This window comes from Lathyrus oleraceus, chromosome 4, assembly GCF_024323335.1.
Source record: "Lathyrus oleraceus cultivar Zhongwan6 chromosome 4, CAAS_Psat_ZW6_1.0, whole genome shotgun sequence".
NCBI classification, from domain to species: Eukaryota; Viridiplantae; Streptophyta; class Magnoliopsida; order Fabales; family Fabaceae; genus Lathyrus; species Lathyrus oleraceus.
Genome location: NC_066582.1, coordinates 297,481,659 through 297,489,317, shown reverse-complemented (window position 1 = coordinate 297,489,317; position 7,659 = coordinate 297,481,659).

Here is a 7,659-nt window from a genome sequence, read left to right as displayed (position 1 = left end):
AGGCGTGAGTTTTTGGAAATTCAATGCATGACTAACACCAGTCACTGATGTTACTCTCAAGAACACAAGATTTCCCTTTTGGAACTCAAGTGAATTTCTCTTGTTATTATGATAACGCTTTTGACGACTCTATGAAGCTTTCATCTTCTCTTGAATCATCTTGATCTTCTTAGTAGTCTGTTGAATAATCTCATGTCCAGGCATTTCACTCTCACCTGACTCGTACCAACACAAAGGAGTCATACACCTCCTCTCATACAAAGCCTCATACGGTGCCATTTCAATACTATAATGGAAAATTTTGTTATACATAAACTCGACCAACAATAAGTAAATATCTCAATTACCTCCTTGCTCCAGAACACAAGCTCTCAAAAAATTCTCCAAGGATTGGATAATCCTCCCAGTCTGACCATCCGTCTGTGGATGATAGGCAGAACCCAACCCCAATTTAGTTCCCAAAGCTTTTACCTGACATAATACTCGAAGGAATTCCACACAACTTCACAATCTCGTTGATGTAAACCTATGCTAACCTCTATAATGGATAACTAATATTTATTGGAAGGAAATGAGTTAATTTAGTTAGTCTATCAACAATGACCCAAATATAATCAATTTCCTTCTTCATTCTCGACAAACTAGTCACAAAGTCCATGAAAATACTATCCCATTTCCACTCAAGAATACTTAACGGTTGCATCAACCCTTATGGTCTCTGATGTTTAACCTTGGACTTCTGACACGTCAAATAAGAATAATCGAACTCAACAACATCGTTCTTCATGCATGACCACCAAAACATTTTCTTAAGGTCCTGATACATCTTCGTAGCACCAAGATGAATACTCAACCCACTTATGTGACCTTCTTCAAGAATCTTCTTCTTAAGCTCTGGAAAATCTGGTACATATACTCTATCTCTAAACCTCATAAGACTATTCTCATCAACTCTGAAGTCCGCATATTTACCTTGATTGATTAACACTAGTCGGTCAATCAATCTCAAATATGACTTCTAGCCCTCTCAAGTTTCCTCCAGAAAATTCTTCGTCAATTTGAGCACACCCAACATAACACTCTGTGGTGTCACCTCGCACAACACACTAAGTTCTCATAATTGTTTGATTAAGTCCAACTCTCTAACCATCAATGACGACATATGCAAGGACTTTCTATTCAAGGTATATGCCACCATATTCGCTTTACCAGGATGGTAACTTATCTAAAAATCATATTCCCTCAAGGACTTAAGCCATCTTCTATGTATCATGTTCAACTCCCTCTGGAAAACAAATATTCAAACTCTTATAATCGCTGAACACTTTGAACCATGCACCATACATATAATGTCTCCAAATTTTAAGCACAAACACGACAGCTGCCAACTTTGTGTCATGGGTAGGATAATTCCTCTAATGAACCTTGAGTTGTCTCGAAGCATAATCTATCACATTACTCTTTTGCATGACTATGCCGCCCAAGTCCATCTTTGAAACATCACAAAACACCATAAAGGATTTACTAGCTTTAGGTAGAACCAACACTAGAGTTGTTGTCAACCTCTTCTTCAGCTCTAGAAAGCTTTCCTCATAATGAGCATCCGACACAAACATTTTCCCCTTTCGAGTTAACTGAGTTAATGGCAAAGCTAACCTCAAAAAGCCTTCTATAAATCTTATGTAGTAACCAGCCAAATCCATAAAACTTTTGATCTCAATAATAGACTTATGGGTCTCCCACTTCAACGTTGCTTCTACCTTAGATGGATCTACCGTTATACCACCTCGGGCCATGTGACCAAGTGTCGCATCCGCGAAAAACAACCGGCGGGCTAAAACAAAACAACACAGAGCCGCCACCGTGCGTTATTTATCCCAAAAGAGGGAAAGGGAACGCTCGAAGTAAACCTGGAAAAGACATGGTCTTGCGACCAAAGAGAGATGGGATCGGGAGTCGGTTATGCGAAGGGAAGGTATTAGCACCCCTACGCATCCGTCGTACTCGACGGGATCCACGCTCAGAAGGAAAGAATAAGGTTGCTAAAACTGCTCAAAACATCACACACACACACACACTGGAAACAACACAGGTGGGATAAGAGGGGAAAGGGCTCGCTAGGATATCGCATCCTATGCCTACGTATCTCATCTGGAATGAGAATCAGAGCTACCGTAGTTCGGCTCACGCACGCCGAAACAAAACACATGCACACAGGCAAACATGGAAACCGAATGCCAATCGCTGGACTTACATCAGACTCCGAACCAACAAACACACACTGGAAACCAAATGCCAATTGCTGGACTTACATCGGACTCCAAGCACACAACAATAGGATACGGAATGCCAATCGCTGGGTTTACATCAATCTCCTAACACAAACAAGAAGGATCAACAAACAACAGGTTACTAAGGAGTCTGGCACTCGAGCCTAGTAACTGTCAAGCAAACACACGCAAAAAGAAAAAGGGTGCCCGGAGAGATCTCGTACGATCTCCTGCCTACGTACCTCATCTGGTATGAGGATCAGGGCAACGTAGTTCCCCTGAACAGGGGAGAAACTTTCTCCTAACCAGAGACTGGGAAATGACAAACTAGAAGGGAGACTGACTCGAGCCTAATAGTTATCATGTATTCCACAATGGTCCTAGGTTGAGTTTTCTATCTAACTTGCACAGGCAGCAAGCTATCCTAAACAGCACAAACAATCATACAGAAGCACAAAGCAAGCACACACACTATATACAAACAGGGGGGCTCACACAAGGCTAGGCTTTAGTCGAGGGGTCATGTCAACCTCGACAAACAAGCCACTGTATCAGGGTGATGTTAGCTCTTAACCATAACATTGAGAGTTAGGGTGAAGCAGATGAAATGGGAAGTGAGGATGAGACCTCACAGCTCTTATCCCTGGCCTGGGAGAGCTTCAGATGATAGAAGGTGTGGGAGTCCAGAAAGTGGGACTCTATTCCACATGACTGACACAACAAAGATCTTGGGTTAATATCCACAATGCATCGACACAAGGTGTGTGAGCAAAGGGATGACACACAGACTAACAGGAGATGGGTTACACATCTCTTTTATCTGTCAATTGCCTTATCAAAGGTCTTTTCCTGCTTGGCACAAACATAAACAATCACAAGCATTACCTCTTAAGGAGGACTTCAGACAGGTGCCTGACCACATAACAGGCCAGGTCTTCCAGACTACATGGAGAAGAGATGTTATACCTAGGTTAAGCAACCCACAAGAAAATGCAAGTTCACAATGAACTATAGCAACTAATGTACCTGAAAACAATCCAACTCAATCAGTATACAACTCAAACAAAGTCAAACAAACAGTTAATGGTCCACAGTCAACAGTACAGTCAAACAATAGTCAAACAAACAACAAGTGCAAGCTCAACTCAAAGGAGCTAAAAGCCACCTAAAAAACAAGTCAAGATTAGTCAAGATAAACCAAATAGTCAACTCAAGCAATGTGAATCAATTCCCTCATGGCCATATGCTTCTTGTCCTGAAAACATAACTCAAACATAAGCACAAACCACTAGGACAAGGCCTAGGGTCAAAGTGGGAGAAATAATCCAAAACAGAACATGAAATTTGACAAGAATCAAGCTTAATCAATTAAGAACAATATCCAAGTGGTCTCATACCAATAGCATCAACCAATTTCATTTCACAAATCATATAAGGCAAGGCATGCAAGTTGGAAACTCACTGAAGCAAACAGAATGAACCAATCCACACCAACTCAAAAATGTTTCAATAAATCTCAAGAAAAATCATGGTTAAACAGCACACATCAAATGATCAACACACCAAAAATCAAAGAATTTGGATAAGTGTAAGCATGGCAATCAAATTCCCTAAGGCAAGGAAAGCACAAACAAGCTCAAATGAGGCACAACTAGATGCATCAACTTAGCACAAGCCTAAAACAGAATCCAAACATGATAAAGACCTCAAACCAAAGCCATAATAAACTTCAAAGTGTCCAAAATCAATGTGCAAAATTTCAAGTTCATATAATAAACATCAAGCATTTCACAAATCATTGAAGTTCATGACTATTCAAAAGTCCACAAATGGTCATCCAGAAAGAAAAATCCCAAACAAATCAGAAATCATTCCAAAAATTCCATAAAAATTCATGATCAATCCTAACATCCAGAAGAAGCATCATGCAAAAATCACATCATTTGGCATTTAATTGGCATGGTAAAGAAAATCCACAAGTTGAGCAAGCAAAGGTGTGACACACATTGTCACACCTACATTAACCAGATCATAACTCAACAACCAGAAATGCTAAAAATATAAACTCAACACCAAAATTTCAATCAAAGTGTCTAGTTTAAGCATACCAAATTTCAAGAGCATTGGATAAAATCTCATCATTTCACAAAACATATGGCAAGGTATGTCAAGGAAACACACATGTGAACAATCCCTAGCCAAAATTAAAATCCATGCGTGCACAATTTCTGGAAAAATAGTCATAAAAAACTAGAAATCATGAGGAACAACATGCAAAAATTCCCATGCCATTTGGATCATTATTCATGAACTTATGAATTTTTGAAGTGGATGAAAAATTAAAAAACACCTGAACAAGCATGCATGAACATGGATGGAATAATGATGAAAATAATGCAAGGCCTTTTGGAAATGTCCCAGCGGGGAATCGAAGTGAGTGAGTTTTTGAACTGTGGCTTGCTATCCATGAAACTCACCGTTTCACTTAAAGTCCAAGTGGCCATAGGATGCGCTCGTAGCCAATCATTTTGGCACGCAGGACACACGTGGTCCAATACATGGCAATTAACACAAAAATGCATGCAAAACAAGGCCAGGCACGATCAAACACGATATGGAATCAAAACCCTAACCTTCATACAATGTTCATACGCGTTCATACACTCAAGAACACAAATGCACAGAAATGTAAAACAAATACACCATTGCATTCATCTTTCATCATACCACATGGATCAAGGCTTGGTTTAACCTAATTCGACCTAGGTTCAAAGATTTGAGCAAAAGAATTTCCATGTATCAAACTTAGATCTAGCATAACTATCTCATTTCTCCATGGAATTTGATGAAACAAAGCGCAACATAACCACCAATGAATGATCTACAACATGCATACATCAATTTCAAGAATCATGACATTCGATTTCTGACCTTAATTGAAGTGCAGAACTGGAACAGAGTGATTCAAGCCCTTAGAAGTCCAAACAGTTGCTCCTCAGCTCTTGAATGATGATTTGGATGAATGCTTGAGTGTTAATCGTGCTTGATATTGCTGGAAAATCCAACTGCCATTGATGGAGGTAACTTGTAACAGTCTTCAAATCAGCTCGAAAATGGATAGATCTTGCTTCCAAAGTGTCCAATTATGCTTATGGATGAAGGATTAATCAAGAACAATGCAAGGTTTATGGAGAAATTTGATGAAAAAGTGAGAGCACCAAGTGAAGAGAATTGTGAAACTAGATCTAGATCTGAGCAAAATGAAGTGTTAATGAAGTTTTCTGTTATGATTATGCTTTTATATGGTCTGTTAATGATGTATGCTAATCACAATTAGGCAATGCCAAAGTAATTAGTGAAAACCAAGTGTTATGGCCAATTTGCAAATGCACCCTCATGTGTGTAATTCAATGCTACAGTACACGGTTTTGGCATGGGAATCACTTCAAATGCTGTTTAGAGCCAAGTGTAATTGGTGGGAAGTGAAAACAATGCATATTTTTCAAATTACCATTTTCCCTCCAAAATTCAAATGAAAAGTCCAAAATTTTTGTAATGGAAATGCATGGTTTATGATGCATGAGTTGGATAGTGCATGTCAAAACAAGAATGTTGCAAAAAGAACCACTTCATTTGGCCTTTTGGTGCAAAAGTTATGCACTTGTGAAGTTCAAATTTGCTTGGCAAAGATTGACCCATATCTCTTCAACCATAGATGAGAAATTCATGTTCTTGGACTTTTTGGAAATGGGAGAACAAGATCTTCAACTTTCATGTTCAACAAAATTTCATTTGAAGCATTCTTGATGATGTAATCTTGAGGAGAAAACCTTTCCATTTTTGGCAATTTTGAATTATAAGTCACTTTCTATTTTTGGAACGTTTTGTCCTGACTTTATTTTCTTCAATGTTGATATTTGAAATGTCAAATGAGACTTGTTTGAACATGAATGAAGTATTTCTAACCACTTCCCACCTCCAAATCCAACAGTTGACTTGTGGTTGACTTTTGTTGACTTGGCCATGCACAGATGAATTTGAGCCTCAATCTCTTGATGAAATGGCTCCATAATGAAACCCTAGCTTATACAAGCTCAATAAAATCATATGATGATCCCCATCTCTACAAAGACCCCATCTCCTTGAAAAACCCTGATTGGCACAATACAATTGATTAGGGTTGACCAGAGGTCAAAACCCTAATCCCAAGGAAACTTGCCAGGAATAATGAACCTCTTGGTGATGATGATGTATCCATGATGATGGTGTACCACTTCAACCAAGATAAATATCAACCTCCTTGAGGAACCAAGAAACCCTAATTGAAGCACAAACCCTCAGATGGCTAATGATCAATCCATGAGATCCTCAAGCTTGAATCTTTTAACCTTTTTATCTTCTGAGCAAGACTTAGGAGGATGACTTGCTTATTGCTTCCACATGATATGCAAAGATGTAATGCCTAATGTCTTAAAAATGAAATGCAACATGCTAAGCTAGTTCCAAGAGAGGAGGGCAAATTTTGAGGTGTTACAGCTGCCCCTATTCAATCCACTGTGAACCTGTCGATATGAATAGCCTCGGCTTTCAGATGATCAGGGTGAAGAGTGATTGAATACCAAGAACAGACGAACAATTTGCACTCTGATGGGAAATAATTAACAATGCCTGTCAGAATCGGCAAAGAAGCAATCTTGAAGGAAGAATCCGTCTGGTACGGAGAAAGTCGGCCTGAATACCACACAGAAATTGGTCTGGATACCAAAATAAATGGTAACACCAGAATCACCGTGGCCTGAACGCCACTCATCAGTCTGAACACTGAACGGCATAGTATGAGAGTATTGATATCGGCCTGAACACCGGGAGATTGGCCTGAATGCCCAACAACTGGCCTGAATGCCGCTTTGGTCTGAACACCACTTTGGTCCGGATACCGGAAAATTGGCCTGAATGCCACAAGCTGCATCGATCTGAACTTCGGAAGCCTCCTCGATCTGAACATCGGAAACTTGGGTCTGAATACCCCCTTGGTCTGAGCACCGGAAGACTGGCCTGAACGCCACTTTGGTCTGAACACCACCTCGGTCTGAATACCGGAAACTTGGCCTGAATGCCACAAGTACTTCAACCTGATTGTTGGAAACTTCTTCGATCCGAAAATCGGAAACCGGCCTGAGTGCCACAAGATCTTCAACCTGATTGTTGGAAACTTCTTCGATCTAAAAATCGGAACTTTGGTCTGAATACCCACCTCGGTCTGAGCACCGAAAAACTTCCATGCCTGTCAGCGTCTGCAAAAAGGAATAGTGATAAATGAGTCGGCGCATGTGACAACGACCCATGCTGGGGATAACAAGCCATGAACCGGCTATTCTCTATTCAACCC